Source organism: Rhincodon typus, chromosome 4 (assembly GCF_021869965.1).
Source record: "Rhincodon typus isolate 14 chromosome 4, sRhiTyp1.1, whole genome shotgun sequence".
Classification (NCBI taxonomy): domain Eukaryota; kingdom Metazoa; phylum Chordata; class Chondrichthyes; order Orectolobiformes; family Rhincodontidae; genus Rhincodon; species Rhincodon typus.
Genome location: NC_063335.1, coordinates 91,205,471 through 91,224,170, shown reverse-complemented (window position 1 = coordinate 91,224,170; position 18,700 = coordinate 91,205,471).

Sequence of the window (18,700 nt, the reverse complement as noted above, 5' to 3'; positions counted from 1 at the left end):
ATTTTTGCAGCTTTTGTCATCAGCGAGTAGTCAGGCCTCCCAGCATAGAAATGCAGTTACCATGACACTTGCTAAGACTGCTCTAATCTCTTGCACAAAGCTCACTACCTGCTGTGTCCTTTCGATATACTATGTACAATATTGCCTCATACAACACAGACATTCTTAACTTGATGGCTTAACCCTTAAAATATCTGTCGCTGCTTTGTGCTGCAACTGTATGGAGTTCCTATTTAGTCAGCAGCTTAAGGCTTTTCTAGTCAATATTTGACTCACATACAAAGTCCCTTTGGTCTTGCAGATTCCCTGTTGTGTCTTTTTTTTTCATTTGCCACAAGTTTTAAACCACTGATTTTAACTTGGGCTGGGAGTTTAGGTGGCATCACATGCAGAAGGCTGTTCTAACTCAGCAATAAAAGGCCTGGGCTATTTCAATCCCCACTTATCATAGACCAGCTCTGATCATCTTCTGAACCCATTAGAGTTAATGACATGGATGGTGGTGGGTGAGTGCAGTCTTAGGATATGAAGAGCCAAGAACACACAGAAATATTACCCACCGATCACGTAACTGTGTGATGGAAGTGCATATGTCAAAAGGTAAGCAGGGTTTGCCAACAGGATGCTCCATGTTCCTTTTGGAGCCTGGAAGAGCATTTCTACTCTTCCTAACTCTCCAGAAAACAATAAAAATGAATGCATTTACTTTAAGTCTATTCTGGACCTATTCGTCTATGAGTAACTTTCTTTTGAGACTGACACCAGGTAGTGAACATATGGCACAATGTTGAAATGCTGCCTGCTCTACAAAATGGGAACATAGGAACTGCTTGGTGATACCAAGAGACCATAGTCTACCTTGGCCACTTACTACTACTCAGATACATGATACAAAGATATTGGAGCTCTTAGTGAGGCTGATTCATCCTATCAACTAGTGTATAACGGAGGCAGACATGAAATGATCAAGTATCGACTCTCACATGTCAGTATGGCCCTTACCTGCCTAGATGAAAGCCTTCCTTTTTCCAAAACGTACCTACCTACCTGCCAAAATGACATGAGTAGAGCAAGAGGAATGTAAGGAGCACTCTGTCAGCATTGTCAATATTTTCCGAGACCACTCTCATTCTCATCAAATGTGGTTGGGGAGTGCTGATGGGGTCATTGTCAGAATTTATATTTGTTTTTCACAAACTTTATAAGCCTCTCATTCTCTCCTGAGTCTGTCACAGCACACATCTCTCCCCCATGATCCAATTTACCGATGGCCATCATTGCCTCAATCACTGGATTTATCTCTATCACCCACTTTACCATGGTTCAACTCTCCCAACCTGCAAAACACATCTGAAAATATTCCTCTTTCATTCTGCTTTCAGTTGTCTCCCCTAACCTCCTTCCTGATCGTAATTCACATTTAACATACAATTATGAATATTAAAAATGTAATATTATTGTAAGTTACACTTCTTTTCAGAGCAAAATGTCTTTCTCTTTCCAGGGAGGGAGGTGGACTGGAAGAAATTATTCCAATCACTGTTGTAACGGCACCAAAACACACACTTGTGAGTATATACATCAGAAACCAACAGCATTAGAAAGCTAATGGGGGTTTCAACCCCCTACTGCCCAATTCACTCATTCCAGTGCAGTGAAATCAAAAGGCAAACACTCTCCAAGATCCCACTTTCTGAGATCATTCTGTCACTGCAATGGGGCAAAGACTCCCCATGCAGAAGTCTGCTTCAAAGAAAGACAAGTAACTCTTCAGACAGCTCCCTGAAGAACATTCTGGATTACATGATTGTTTTGATGAATTAGCCTCCTTCACAGCTTTAATTTCAGCCAGACTGCAATGCGTGTGTTTGTCAAATACTTTTCACATTAACACCACAATGATCTCCACATGGTCCAAATGTGACTGAGTCCAGCATCTTGTCACCAGACGTTTGGTCCAATCCCAGTCCAGGTTTAATATGGTCATTGAATACTAGGTTATTTTGTTTTAAAGTATGCTCCCTTCCACGTCTGGAAATGTTGACTTTTACTAGGTTAGTGCATCAATTAGCCTTGCCGGTGTTAGCCTTGGCTCAGTGGTAGCATTGGAGGATTTTAGGGGCATGTGTGCAACTCAGGCTAACACTGTGGTGCTGAGGGAGTACTGCATTGTTGGAGAGGTTGTTTTATAGATCAGATGTTAAAACAAGCCTTTTATTACTATCTTAAGTGAATATAAGATAACCTACAACAGCATTTAGAGAAGAGCAAAGGAGTTTGTGAGGTTATGAAAGGTATCACGTAAGACCTTTCCTCTTCATCCAATTGACTATGCTTCACTTGTGAGCTAACAGGAAAACTGGATTTAATTTAACCACAACCAGGTAATAGACAGAATCAAACCAACCACCCATTTTACAGCCCATCTGACTTTTAGCAATCTCCAATAGCATGTGAAATTGATGTAAAAGGTTCGGTTTAAATTCCCCTGATTATCAGGAGATTATTTGATGCTTGACAGTGCCTTGAGGCATATTCTAGTCTCCCTTTACTTTGTCCACACTTGTACTTTTGAACAGGGATATTGGAGCTTATGGCAGGATCTTCTTTAGGAGATCCTAATGTGAACATTTTTAATGGACTTTGAAAAGCTCTTTAGAAAAATGGTTTATATTGAACCTCCCAATACACTTCCACAAACAGTATCATCTTCAGTACCTAAGCTGAATTTTGATAGCTCATGGAAACTGTAAGATTATTTTAAAATATAGGCCATCAGAGCTGGACTGTCCCTATTTTCAAACAATCAAATTTCTACTCGGGGCTATGAGATAATGATAAGGAAAAGGCTGATTTTACATTGATATATTTGTTTCTCTATTTAGAGACAGGTAGCTTTTGGATCCAAATGGATTTCACCTTAGAGGTGAAAAGAGATGGCTAATTAAGCAGTAAGCACTGGTGTTAATTTTCAAAACCTACTTGATTCGGGCAAGTTTCCTTTGGATTGGAATGTAGTCAGCATTACACTCTATTAAGAAAGGAGGGAGGCAGAAAATCTGTAGGCCAAGTTACCTAGCCATCTGTCATGGAGAATGTGCTAAAATTGATCATAAAAGAGATTATAAGTCTTGGAAAAACTCAAGGCTATTGGGAATAGTCAGCATTGTTTCATCAAAGGGAATCATGGACCTTTGATAGAGATTGATTACTGTGAATAGTCAAGAACTCTATTATCATTATATCATGTGACTACCATGAAGGTAACAACAAGAACCTCGGCCTTTCTTTGTATAACATTTCTCAGAGCATGAGGACTCTTGACAGGTTGGGTGTGGAAAGGATGGCTCATCTTGTGGGAAAATCTAAAACTTCAGGTTCCTGTTTAAAAGTAAGGTTATGGCCATTTAAAATGGAGGTGGGGAGATTCTTTTCTCTCACAGATGGCTGTAAGTGTTTTGAACTCTTTCAGAAAACACAAAACAGACTTTGAATCTTCTTAAAGAGTGGTAGAAAGATTTTTGCTAAGCAACAAGGTGAAAGATTATCAGTGCTGGGTTGTAATGTAATCAGGTCAGCCATGGTTGGATAGCTGAGCAGACCCGAAGGGCTGAGTGGCCTCTTATTTCTTTAATTCATATGTTCATATAAGTGATATCAAACAAATTTTGACATGGAGTCTCTGCAAGGGGATATTTTAAATTCAAAGGCAGTTGAAACATTCAGCAGATCAAGCACTTCCCATGGGGACAGAAAGAGTGTTAACCTTCAAGACAAACCTGGCAGATATTCTGTGGAAAAACACAAGGTTATGATCTTTGGCAAAAAAGTAGAGGAGCTGAGTATGATTTAAATGGAGAAACAATTTAAATGGAGAAAGACTGCAGAAAGTTGGAGCAGTGAGCTGTTATGTCACTGGGATCTCAGTAGTCATTGACATCTTTCAAGGTTCTATAGAAGCTGGAACTGTTCCTATAGATTGGAGGGTACCTGATGTAAAAAAAAAAGGAGATAAAAGAAAGAGAATTATAGATCAATTAGCCTGATACCAACAGTGGGGAAAATGCTAGAGTCCATTATAAAACACTTAACAGCAGACCACTTGGGAAACAGAGGCAGGAGAGGACAGAGTCAGCATAAATTTACAAAAGGGAAATCAGGCTTGACAAATCTACTCAAATTTTTTATGGATGCAGCTAGGAGTATCAATAAGGCACAGCCAGTGGATGTGATTTAATTGGACTTTTAAAAGACTTTGATGAGGTCCCACAAAAGAGATTAGCATGGAAAATTAAAACACACTGGTTTGGGACACATATACTGATATGATTACAGAACCGGTTGGCAGACAGGTAACAAAGAATAGGAATAAATGGGTCATTTTCTGTGTGGCTGGTAGTGACTAGTACGGTACCACAAGGATCAGGCCAGGAACCCAATTTTACATAAAGTATCTTAGATGAGGGGACTAAATGTAGCATTTTCAAATCTTCACAAAGCTGTTTGGGAGATTGAGCTGTGAGGAAGATACAGAGATTCTTCAGTGTGATTTTGACAAGCTCAGTGAGTAGGCAAACACATGGCAGATGAAGCATAATGTGGATAAATGTGAGGTTATCCACTTTGGTAGCAAAATCAAATTATTATCTGAACAGCAATAGATTGGGAAAATGTGACGTACAATGAGACCTTGAACACCAGTAACTGAAGGTAAACATGCAAGTGCAGTAAGCGGTGAAGAGGGCAAGTAGTATATTGGCCTTCACAGTGAGAGTATTCGAGTAGAGCAGTGGAGATGTCTTGCTGCTATTATACAGACCCTTTGCGAGACCACACCTGGAGTATTGTGTGCAGTTCTGGTGTTCTTACCTGAGGAAGGATATTCTAGCTATGGAGGAAACGGAATGAAGATTTAGCAGACTGATTCCTGGGATGGCAGGACTAATATTTGAAGGGAGACTGAATCAGTTAGGATTACATTCACTGAAGTTAAAAATATAAGGGCAAATCCCTTAGAAAGCTATAATATTCTAACAGGGGGAAGACATGAAGAATGTTCCTGATGACCAGGGATTCCAGAACCAGAGGTCACAGTGTAAGGAAAAGTGGTAGGCCATTTAGGACTGAGGTGAGGAGGAATTACTCCACTTGGAGAGTGGTGATCCTATGAAATTCTCTGCCTTGGAAAAAAGTTGATGCCAAAACATTGAATGTTTTTAAGAAGGAGTTAGTTATATTTCTTAGGGCGAAAGTGATCAAAGGATATGGGGAGAAAGTGACAATATATTTCTGACTGCGATGATTAACTATGATCATAATGAATTGTGCAACAGGCTTGAAAGAACAAATGTTCTATTCCTGCTCCTACTTTCTATTTCTATGTTTCTAATTGTATCTGTTAGAGATTACACCCTGCATGGCACAAAGCTGCTCTATAATCTCACCATCATGTGTAATATGACATTAAACCTCATTTAACTGTTACCAACAAGTCTGATCTGAGCTTCTAACAGTATCAGAAGAATCCACACAAAAATGCATGAAATAAAGGGAAAGAAAGGATAAGTCAAAGTTTGGGTGGAAGGCAGGACAAATTAAATGGCTTAAGTGATCATTGAATGAGCGAAAGGTTATGCTAATATAAAAAAGAGACAAAGGTCAATAGAAAGTGTAAGGAGCAACATCAGAATCTTTATCATTTCCTGATCTTTGAAACCAAAATGATAGTGGTTAAAATCTGAAATTTCACAACTCAGAATCAAATCAGGAATGGTGCAAAGTGTCTATTCAAAAGATATTATTTGTCAAACTTCTGTCAATGTCATTTTGAATAGTGTAGGATGTGATGGCAGAGAAGTCAGAATGGGGGTAGACTGACTAAAAATAATCAGCAACTAGAAGTTCAGCGTCACATTCGTGAACTGAATGTCAACAGAACAGTCGCCTAATCTGTATTTGGTTTCATTTGTATAGTGGAGACTGCAGTGATTTCAACATGATATATTAAAAGCACACATAAATCACTGTCACACATTTATGTCATCTTGGGGCCCAGGACAATGGGAAGTATGCAGATGAAAGGGTAATTGTTGTATCTCCTGTGTTTGCATGTGTCAGTGCTGCAGGAAGAGGGGAGTAGGGATTAGAGTTTAATAAAGAACTGGCAAGGGATTTGAGGTGGGAACTGTTCTTTTAAAACGATGGAAGGGGAGAAGAAGTTGTGTTTGGTGTTGGCATCTCACTGAATGTTGCAGAAATGGTCAAGGATAATCCATAGATTCTGGAGTTTGGTGGGACAGAAGTGAGGATCTGGGAACCCTATCATTGTTCTGGGATGGAGAGGAAGAAACAAGGCCGAAAGTGCAGGAGATCCATCAGAAATATTCCAAGATCAAAAGCTAAAACAAAGAGACCGATTAAGGAAGCTGACGAAGGAGGAGACAGGATGCAAAGTTATTTAGAGCAAGGATTCCTGAAACTTAGGGACTAGGTAACTGAAGGAACAGCAAACCTGTGTTAGAGTGATTAAGTGATTAAATACAAGTGGTCAGAATTGAAGGAACACATATCTCAGAGGGTTGGAGGGCTGCAGAAGATTGTGAAGATAGGAAAGGGGAGGGCCACTGAGGCATTTGAAAACAAGAATGAGAATTTTATGGTTGAGGTATTGCCAGGTGAGAAGCTAACATAGCTTGTACAGGAATGAATGGGACTTGATGTGAATATTGAGATAGTGAAGACATGGATAAGGACTTCTGCAACAGATGAGTTGAAGCAACCTAAAGACAGGAGATTTTTAAGGTAATTGCCACTTCAGCTGAATCAGGGACGAACGTTAGAGCTGATGTAATCTGTATAGTGCAGGCGCTTTGACCTATCCAGTAAAGCTTCCTCTCTAATTCTGCTGCTAAGTTTCCCTATTTTAAAATCAGCTGACACATTGTCTAGGCTTTAGTCTCCACGCCTCATGCTTTGGCACCAATTTAATGATCAGAGGAAAACAATTCTCATCACAGCCAAAGACATAATTCGAGTTCTTTCTTTTCGTGAACACTTGTGCCATGCTGGCAACCATTGTTAGGAACTGGGAATTAAACTTGAATGATGGATATGTTTGTTAGTATATAATCAGATTTGTTACAGTCTTAATTGGTATGGTATTAAAAGTGTGATAGGTGTGGATCTCACACTTGTATGGCACCAACCATATTCAAATTTCAAAATAAACCCATTAAGACCATCCACAAAGAATTGTCCCAATTTAATGAGTGCCAATACCGTACTTAAAAGCTTTATTTAAGGAACTTTTAATTACTTGAGTGAGAGAGTGGTGTAATACAATTAATACCTCCCTTGTTGTGTTTTGTTCAGAGTGGAAAGTGGTTGTAAGATAACACCAAGGAAGTGGTGGTACCATTTTTAATCTCTACTATAACACGCAAAGTTGCCATCTGTTCTTTGTCCTCTGAGTACTTATAGACTGTATTGCAATCAATAGGAACACACTAATATTTTGATGTTCACTTTGAGATGCCATGTAGTGCCTTGACAGTGAGCAGTCAACTTGTTTTGACTGAAGATACATTCTGCTCAAAGCACTAACTATTTCTGGTAGCAGAAAACATGGGAAGGAGAGTTGAGCAACTGAAGAGTTTACCACAAATCACAAAAGGGATGGTTCCTTCAAAATGCTGAAAGGAGGGGAAGGAAATGTGATTGGAGATGGTATTATACTGGGGGGTGACAGAAAAAGGCACAAGATGCTATATCGAATATGCAGGTTGACGGGGTGGGAGGTAATGACAAAGAGAGTTCTGTCATGATTAAGTGAAGGAGAAGGAGACCGAGCTGAAATGTGTAATGGAATGGACACATTTGAGAACCCCATCAAACCAGGGTGATGGAGAACCCTTGACTGAGGAAAAAGGAAGACACAACAGAAGTGCCAGAATGTAAGGTTTCACCATTTGATTAGATGTGACTAAAATGGAAAAGCTGGGAGAATGGAATAGACTCCTTTGAGGAGGCAGAGGTGAGGGGAACTGTAGCTGATGTAGCTGAGAGAAACAAAATGAATAATGATGGCTTGCCTATTCCCAGAAATGGAGACACAGAGTGAAGGAAAAGAAGAGTTGGAGATAGACCTGGTGAAAGCAAAATATGGTGGAAGCTTGAAGAAAAGTTCATTAATTTTTTTTAGTTTAGGACGAGAACAGGAAGCATTAACAATTCAGTCGCCAACATTCCAGAAAAATGGTGAGAGAAGGAAAGGTGAGAGTCTGGTTAAGATGAAACAAAGTGTTGGACATATCCCGCAAGAGAGAAGCTGTTCCAGCTTATAAAAGGGAAAATAATGAAAATGCATTAATTAAAGTGACGTGCAAACAAAATAAGAGTGATGAGAGAAAAACATTTTCACACAGCAAGCAGTTATGATATGGAATACACTGCCTGGAAATGTGGTGGAGGCAGGTTCAATTGAGGCATTCAAGACAACATTATATGGTTATTTGAATAGAAATGGTATGCACGGATATGGGAAAAAGGCAGGAGTATAGCTCTAGGCAGTAAAACCGATGCAGCTCAATAGACCGAACGGCCTCCGTCTGCACTTAACAATTCTGTGAAAAATGTGAGCATTTCTTCAGAGCAAATGAGTGTAGTTGCAAAAAAGTCATTTAATATGGAAATAAATTCAGCCAGGCAGAGAAGGATGATGGCAGAAAGGAGCTAGTTAGACCTTCATCTAAGGAAGACTGTGGCCATCATAGTGGGAGATGGAGATGTGGAAGGACTGGATGTTCACAAAGAAAAGGAAATAGGCCAAGGAACTGGAATCTGTTAAATTGGTGGAGGACATCAGGAGGCTTATGGTTGCAGGTAAGAACAGATTTGAGAAGGGGAGAAGAAAGAGAGTTGAAGAAATCAGCTCAGGGAGACTGTGTATTGATTTTGACAAGGAAGTACAAGGAGGATGTTCAGGTGGGTGGGCTATGAGGTTGGAGCCTGTTGAGGGAAGTACTTCACAGGTTGCCACATAGAATCACAGAATTGTTGCAGAACTAAAGGAGACCGTTCAGCCCTTCAAGTCCATGACGGCTTTCCTTAGGACAAGTTTAGCTATTGCCAAAACTGCACCTTCTCCACATAGAGTCATATAGCATGGAAACAGACTCTTTGGTCCAACCAGTCCATGCTGAACATAATCCCAAACTAAACTAGTCCCACCTGCCTGCCCCTGGCCCATATCCTTCCAAATCTTTCCTATTCCTTCATCTATCCAAATGTCTTTTAAACATTGTAATTGTACTTGCATCCACCACTTCCTCAGGAAGTTCATTCCACATGGTACCACCTTTTGTGTAAAAGATTTGCCTCTCATATCTTTTTTAAATCTCTCTCCTCTCACCTTATAAATGTGCCCCTTAGTCTTGAAATCCCTCATCCTAGGGAAAAGACACCTACCATTAACTCCATCCATACCCCTCATTATTTTATAAACTTCTTCCAGATCACCTCTCAACCTCCTATGCTCCAGTGAAAATAGTCCCAGCCCATCCAGCCTTTCTTTATAACTCAAACCTTCCATACCTGGCAACATCCTAGTTGATCTCTTCTGAACCCAATCTAGCTTGACAATATCCTTCCCATAACTGGGCAACCAAACTGAACACAGTAATCCAGAAGAGGCCTCACCAATGTTCGGTACAACCTCAACATGACTTCCCAACTCCTATACTGAAAGGACTGAGCAATGAAGGCAAGCATGCCAAATGCCTTTTTAACCACCCTGTGTAAATGTGATGCAAACTTCAAATAACTATGTACCTGCACCCCTAGGTCTATCAGTTCTACAAAACTACCCAAGGCCCTACCTTAATTGTATAAGCCCTACCCTTGTTAGTTGTACCGAAACGCAATACCTCACATTTATCCAGATTGAACTCCATCTGCCATTTTATAGCCCATCGACCCATTTTGATCAAGATCCCTTTGTAATCTTAGAAAACCTTCTTCACTGTCTATTCTACCAGCAATTTTGGTATTGTCCACAAACTTACTAATCATGTCTTCTATATTCTCATCCAAATCAATTAAACAAATTACAAACAAAAGAAGACCCAGAACCAATCCTTGTGGAACACCACTGGTCACAGGCCTCCCAGCCAAAAAGCAACGCCTTGTGCTTTCTTCCTTTTATCATTGACAATTCAATTTCCTCTCAAGTGCCTCATTTGAACCTAACTCCATCTCAGGCAGTGCACTCCAGATCCTACTCACGTGAAGAATTGCCTACTTGTGTCATTATTGCTTCTTTTACTTATCACAGTAAGTCTGTGTCTATTGGTGTTCATCTTTCCAGCAATGGGAATGGTTTTTCCCTATCTACTCTCTCCAGACCACAAACGATTTTGAATACCACTATCAAATCTTCTCTAGGAAAACAGCTACAACTTCTTCAATCTATCTATTTAATGAAAGTTTCTCATCCACAGAACCATCCCCATTAACCTTTACTGCACCCACTTGAACGTCTTCACGTGATTACTAGGTGTGGTCCCAGAATTACACACAATGCTCCAGCTCAGAATATGGAAAGTGAACCTGTGTGAGAAACACAGACATGATGGGAGATCAAAAACAGCAGCAGAGAGCCCCTTCAACCTGTTTCCACCTGTCAGAGCTGAAGGGTGCATCACAGGAAAATAGATACGTGATTAGAGGGTATTTCTTTTGATTGGCCAAATGGTTTAAATCAGGCAATCTTATTATAGCTGAAGACCACTGTTAAGAAATTCACTTTTAAAATATTTAACATCCAAATTAATTTATTAAATAGATTAGAGTTGGCTGGGCAACTGATGTGTTACAGCTATAGTATGTAGGGGCTGGTGGATACTGGTATATTCCACATCGGCAGCAAATGTTGGTTACTTGAGGAATTTCGGCTCAGAGGTGATGAGCTGGAGTCCAAGCTGCAGACACTGCAACACGTCAGGGCGGGGGAGAGTTACCTGGACACTGTGTTTCAGAAGGCAGCCACATCCCTTAGAAAAATTACAGCAAATCCGGTGCATGGTCAGGGGCATAAACATGTAAGTGCAAGTTAAGCAGGTATGGGGATAAAGAATGTAGCTTTGGAGGACTCTCAGTTGGTGCCCTTCTCTATTATGTATGAGATTTTTGCTCCCAATCTGGATGAGGCAGGGAGAATGGACTGGCCCAGGGCATCTTTCAAGCAGGTGGAGAAAAAAGAAATATAGCTGTATTAGGGGATAGCATAGTGAGGGAAATAGATACTGTACTCAGCAACAAGGACAGAGTCTCAAAGGTTGTGCTGCCTTCCTGGTGTCAAGGTTAAGGAAAAATTGTAAGGGTTCGAGAGGAACTTGGAACAGGATGGGAAGGATCAACATACGTAGGACTAGGAAAAGGATGTGGCTATGGGATCGTGAGCGGCTCAGGGCCAAATTAGAAAACAGCTTCACAAAGGTGATAATCTCCCGATTACTACCTGAGCCAAGTGCAAATTGGCATATGCTAGACAAGATTAGAGAAGCAAATGCAAGGTTTAATGTTTCGTGTGAGTGAAATTAAGTTCCAATTTGTGGGGCACTTGCAGTAGTACTGGGGAAAGAGAGTTGTTCCATTGAGTTAGGTTTCATTTAAACCATAAAGGGTCCAGTGTCCTGGTGAATCATACAACTACAATTGTAGACAGCACATTGACTTAATTAGTAGGGGGAGGGTTCAGTTAGAGTCATGGAGTCATACAGCAAGGAAACAGACCTTTCAGTCCAATTCGTCTATGCTGACCAGGTATTCCAAACTTAACTAGTCCCATTTGCCCGTGTTTGGTCCATATCACTCTAAACTTTCCTATTCATGCATCAAATGTCTTTTAAGTGTTGTAATTGTACCCGCCTCTACCACTTCCTCTGGCAGCTCATTCCATATTCTCTGTGTGAAAAGATTGCCCCTCAGGTCAGTTTTAAATCTTTCACTTCTCACCTTAAACTTATGTTGTCTAGTTTTGGATTCCCCCACCCGAGGTATGAAGCTCTTGACTATTCATCTTATCTATGCGCCTCTATAAACCTCTATAAGGCCACCCCTCAGCCTCTGACGTTCCAGAGAAAGAAAAAACTAGGCTATCTAGCCTCTCCTTATATTCAATTTCCTCTCAAGTGCCTCATTTGAACCTAACTCCATCTCAGGCAGTGCACTCCAGATCCTACTCATGTGAAGAATTGCCTACTTGTGTCATTATTGCTTCTTTTACTTATCACAGTAAGTCTGTGTCTATTGGTGTTCATCTTTCCAGCAATGGGAATGGTTTTTCCCTATCTACTTTCTCCAGACCACAAACGATTTTGAATACCACTATCAAATCTTCTCTAGGAAAACAGCTACGACTTCTTCAATCTATCTATTTAATGAAAGTTTCTCATCCACAGAACCATCCCCATTAACCTTTACTAGCCTCTCCTTATAACTGAAAGCCTCTAGTCCCGTCAACGTCCTTATAAACTTTTTTTGCACCCTTACTAGTTTAACAGTATCCTTCCTACAGCAGGGCAACCAGAATTGTACACAATATTCCAAAAAAAGCCACGCCATTGTCTTGTACAGCCGTAACACGGCATCCCAACTCCTATACTCAATGCTCTGACCAATGAAGAAAAGTATGCTAAGTGCCTTCACCACCCTGTCTGCGTGCAACACCAATTTCAAGGAACTATGTACCTGAACCCCTTTGTCCCTTGTTCAATAACACTCCCCAGGGCCTACCATTACTGTATAAGTCCTACCCATGTTTCCCTTACCTTGTATTTATCCAAACTAAACTTCATCTGCCACTTCTCAGCACATTGGCCCATCTGATCAAGATCTCTTTGTACTCTTAGATAACTTTCACTGTCCGCTTTACCACTAACTTTGGTGTCATCTGCAAACGTACTAACCATACTTCCTATATTCTCATCCAAATTGTTGATATAAATGAAGACAACTGTCGACCTGAAAGTAAAACAGAAGTTGCTGGAAAAACTCAGCAGATCTGGCAGCATCTGTGAAGAAAAAAATCAGAGTTAACATTTCAGATCCAGTGACCCCTTCCTCAGAACCAGTCGACCTGGAACTGATCCCTGTGGCACATCGCTGGCCACAGGCCTCCAGTCCAGACAAAATCCCTGTACCACCAACCTCTGTCTTCTACTACCAAGCCAATTTTGAATCCAATTATCTATCTCTCCTTGGATCCCTTGTGATCTAACCTTACTAACCAGTCTACCATGTGGGATCTTGTCGGTAGCCTTGCTAAAGTCCATATAGACAACGTCTACAATTCTGCCTTCATCTATCTTCTTGATAATCTCTCCAAAAAACTCAATCAAATTTGAGATCTTCCATGCAAAAAGCCATGTTGACTATCCTAATCAATCCTTGCCTTTCAAAATGCATGTAAATCCTATCTCTCAGAATTTCTACCAAAACTTAATTGAAGGAAGGTTGAAAAACATCAACATTTAATAAGAGAGCAGAGGTGCAGAGTAGTGAAGCATTGAACAATAATCAAAATGAGACAGGAGGTGACAAGAAGTATAAACAGAAGGGTGCAACAGAAATTAGAACCAGAATAGATAACGATGGTCAAAAAGTCAAAGCTGAAAATTCTATCTGAATCCATACATTGCCACAAGATTGGTAAATTTATAGCACATATAGAATTAAATGAATATGATTTGATAGCTGTTACAGAGATATGGTTGCAAGGTGACCAAGACTGAGAACTCAGTATTCAAGGATTTTTGGTGTTCTAGAAGAACAGACAAAAAAGAAAAGGAGGTGAATTAGTGTTGTTAGTAAAAGAAGATATCAGCGCAGTTGTGAATAGTGACACAGGTGCAAAACGTCATTCATTGTTACATCGCCTTCCTCAGTGACTATCTCTAGCTCTGCCTAACCCTGCATGGATTCCAGCTTCACCTTTCAAACCCAACAGATTACAGGTATTTCCAAGACATTCAGTGCTCCTCAGATGGCTACATATGGAGATCCAAACTCAATACCATACACTATCACATGCATGCTCTCGACCTCTCTGTCCATCAGCGCTGCCTCACACTATCTCAAGCTGTCCCTGTTCCCAGTCCATTTCATTCCGTATTTCATTTGATGCTTAAACAAGAAACATTTCTGTTCCTTTCAGATGCTAATAAATGCAAGCACTGAAGGATACTGATGTTTCCTTGGATCCATCTTCCCCTTCTTTGTTCTTCACCCCTTCATCTAATCCTACTCTTGCTGTGTATTCACTATCCTCTTTGACCTTCCCGTCACTAATGTTGAGGATCTGTGCTTAGCAAAGAACTTAGCTTTATCCCTTTACACTCATACCTCAATGAATTTTGGGCACAATATGATGTTGAACTCTTCTTCAATCATCTTCATTTCCATGCTCAATTCTTTTGGACAAGAGTTCTCTCCCCATCACATTGACACTTTCACCTATCTCCAGTACTCCCCTTCCACCTGAACCCTTCCTTCTAGCATTTTGCTGGCACTTAATCTGTTCATGGGGAACTGCAGCTATGACATTGGCCACTTTAATTTCACTGCTCTCCTCAAATCCTCTAAACTGTCTCCCTCTGAACTTCCTGCACTCCTACTGATGAATGCTAGATCCTGGGAAGCACTGAGGATCAAAGGAACTCTGAAGTGCATGTCCATTGGTCCCTTAAGCTAGCAAGACAGGTAAATAACATGATTAAGAAGACATATGGGATACTTGCCTTTATTAGCCAAGGTATAGAGTTTAAGAGTAGGGAGGACTTGCTGGAACTCTATGAAAAGTTGGTTAGGCCATTGCTAGAATACTGTGAACAATTCTGGAATGCATATTACAAGTGGCTATTAATCCAGAAACACAGCTAATGTCTGGGGATCCATGTTTGGTTCCCACCATGTTAGATGGTGGAATTTCAATTCGATAAAAAAAATTTGGAATTAAGTATCTACTGATGACCATGATACAATTATTGGAAAAAACCCATCTGGTTCACTAATATCCTTCAGGGAAGGAAATCTGCCATCCTCACCTGGTCTGGCCTACATGTGACTCCAGACCCACAACAATGTCATTGACTCTCAACTGCCCTCTGAAATGACCTAGCAAGCCATTCAGTTCAAAGGCATCTAGTAACGGACAATAAATAATGGCCAGCCAGTGACACCCATATCCCACAAGTGAATAAAAAAACAGGGATGCGATTGCTGGAGAGGGTGAGGAGGAGATTTACCAGTTCATTGCTTGGGCTGGAGAAGTTTAGTTATGAAGAGAGATTGGATAGACTGGGGTTGTTTTCCTTGGAGCAGAGGAGAGTGAGGGGAGACATAATTGAGATGTAAAAAATTATCAGGGGCACAGACAGGATAGATGGGAAGAAACCTTTGCCCTTGATAGAGGCATCAATGGCTGTGGATTTAGAGAAGGGGCAAAACGTTTGGAGGGGATGTGAGGAAACATTTTTCACCCAGAGGATGACGTGAATCCGGTTACTAGGGGTGATAGAGGCAGAAACCCTCAAAACATTTAAGAAGTAATTAGATGTATACTTGCAATGCCAAGATACACAAGGTTATGAGCCAAGTGCAGGAAAATGGGATTAGAATAGTTAGGTGGTTGTTTGGTGTAGATTTGTAGTTGTTTTTAGTGCTGCAGATCTCTAAGACTCTATAAGGGTAGTGTGTTGTCATCTGATGTGCAGACCTCTACCTGGCAACGTGTAACCATTGCCAATTGTTGGAAAAACCCATCTGACCTCTTTTTACATGACCTCTTTTTATCTTTGACCAAGGATTCTTCCATATTGTGGTTGACAGATCTTCAGTAATGTACTATCCATCTCCCACATTTCTGCCCTCACCCCTTCCCCTCCTTCCCTGAACAATGATACGGTCCTCCTCACTTTCCACCCCACTAGTCTTAACATTCAAAGAATCACCCCCAGCCATTTCTACCATCTCCAGCAGTGTGTCACCACCAAACACATCTTTCCCTTCTCTTCACTATCAGCATTCCGCAAGCACCATTCCCTCTGTGCCACCCTGGTCCACTCTTCCATCACTCCTAACACTTCCTCATACCCCTCCACAGCACCTTCCTACGCAATCACAGAAGTGTAAGACTTGCCCATTCACCTCCTCTGTCCTCATTGTCCAAGGCCCAAAACTACACCTTCCAGGTGAAGCAATGTTTTACTTGTACATCTTTCAATCTAGTTTACAACATCTGATGGAAAAACTCAGCAAGTTCAGCAACGTCTGTGGAGAGAAAGCAGAATTAACATTTCAAATCTAGCGACCCTTCTTCAGAACTGATTGTAGCTAGGAATGGTATATAACGACATATAACACTTGTGCGCCAAGATCTTTCACTTCATCTACCCCTCTCAGTATATTCCCATTTATTGTGTATGCCCTTTTATTGTTTGGCGTCCCTAAATGCATTAGCTTACACTTATCAGAGTTGAACTCCATCTGCCATTTTACAACTCACTCCACCAACCCATCTATATCATTTTGGAGCTTACACTTTCCATTACACGGCCAATTGTCATCTGCAAATTTCCCAATTGTCCTTCAGGTTCCCATTCAAATCATTTATATATAAAATGAACAGCAGAGGTCCCAACACGGAGCCCTGCAGAACACCTCTTGAAACAACTTTCCATTTGCAATGGCAACCATTGACCATTACCCTGTTTCCTGTTACTAAGCCAATTTTGGACCCAATTTGACACATCATCCTGTATCCCATGGGCTTTTACTTTTTTAACCGGTTTGCCACCATGATGTGAAATTGTTTTGGGTGGAAATAAGAAATAACAAGAGAAATAATACATGAGTGGAAATCTTATCTAGGCCCCGAGGATTTGTCTTACTGTAGGAGAAAGCACAAATCAAGAAATAATGAAGTTGTTTAGGAGGGGCACTACGATTGTCATGGGTTATTTTAATCTGTAAATTGACTAGACAAATCAAATAGGCAAGGGTGACACAGAAGGTAAATTTGTAGAGTGTATAAGGAGTTGTTTCTGAGAGCAGTACATTGAAGAATGTATCCAGGACACAGGTTATTTTAGATTTAGTAATGTATAATGAGGTCGGATTACTTAGAGATCTTGTAGCTAAGGATCCTGTAGGGGGGTAATGATCACAACACAATAGAATTCCAAATTCAGTTTGAGAGAGAACAGCTCGGACCTCAAACCAGAATTTTCAACTTAAGTAAGGGCAATTATAGAGGCATGAAGAAAGAGTGGGCTGGAAAATAGATTAGAATGAAGGTCGATAATGAGCAGTAGCGGACACTTAAGCAGATATTTCATAACAAGAAGGGAAAATTTATGCTGGCCAAAAGGAGGACTTGATGAGAAGGATGAACCATTCTTGGTTAACAAAGGTATTCAAGGAAAAATTCCAATCAAAGACGAAGGCACATGAAGTGGAAAAACCTGGTGACAGGAGGATTGTGATTTTTTTAGGAACAAGCAGTAGATGACTAAAAACCTAATAAAAAGAACAATAATCATAATTATGAAAGCAAATTGGCAAGTTATTTAAAAACAAAGAGCAAGAGCTTTTATAAGTATATAAAAAGCGGGTATCTACTGTACGTGTGGAATCCTTGGAGGATGCAAATGGGAAATTGATGGGGATTCAGGAACAGGGAAAGGTAGATAATTTAAATCAAATACTGTCCATCGGTCTTCATGGTGGAGATACTACAAACACCCCAAAATTTGCAGGTAAGCAAGGTCCTAATGGGAGGAAAGATCTTCTAACAATCTCTATCTTAAGGGACAAATTAATGGAACTAAAGGCAGACAAGTTTCCAGGATGTGATGGCCTGCATCCAAGGGTTTGAAAAGAATTGGCTGTACAGACAGTGGAGGCATTGCTGGAAATATTCCAGAACTCTCTCAATTCACTAATACTCTGCTCCTGTTCAAGGTCAGTCAGCCTAATATTTGGCATTAGGAAAATGTTAGAATGCATTATAAGGGGAGAATCATGGAATGGTTACATTGTGGAAAGAGGCCATTTGGCCCATTGATATTTCACTGACCCTCCGAAGAGCATTCCACCCTATTCCCAAAACTCCAAGATTACCGGTGAGCCTGACATCAGTGGTGGGGAAGCTGCTGGAGAAGATACTGAGGGATAGGATCTATTTACATTTGGAAGAAAATGGGCTTATTAGTGATAGGCAGCATGGTTTTGTACAGGGGAGGTCATGTCTTACCAACTTGGTAGAATTCTTTGAGGAAGTGACAAAGTTGATAGATGAGGGTAGGGCTGTAGATGTCATATACATTGTCTTCAGTAAGGTGTTTGATAAGGTTCCCCATGGTAGGCTGATGGAGAAAGTGAAGTTGCATGGGGTCCAGGGTGTACGAGCGAGATGGATAGAGAACTGGCTGGGCAACAGGAGACAGAGAGTTGTAGTGGAAGGGAGTTTCTCAAAATGGAGAACTGTGACCAGTGGTGTTCCACAGGGATCCGTGTTGGGACCACTGTTGTTTGTGATATACATAAATGATCTGGAGGAAGGTATAGATGGTCTGATTAGCAAGTTTGCAGGTAACACTAAGATTGGTGGAGTAGCAGATAGTGAAGGGGACTGTTGGAGAAT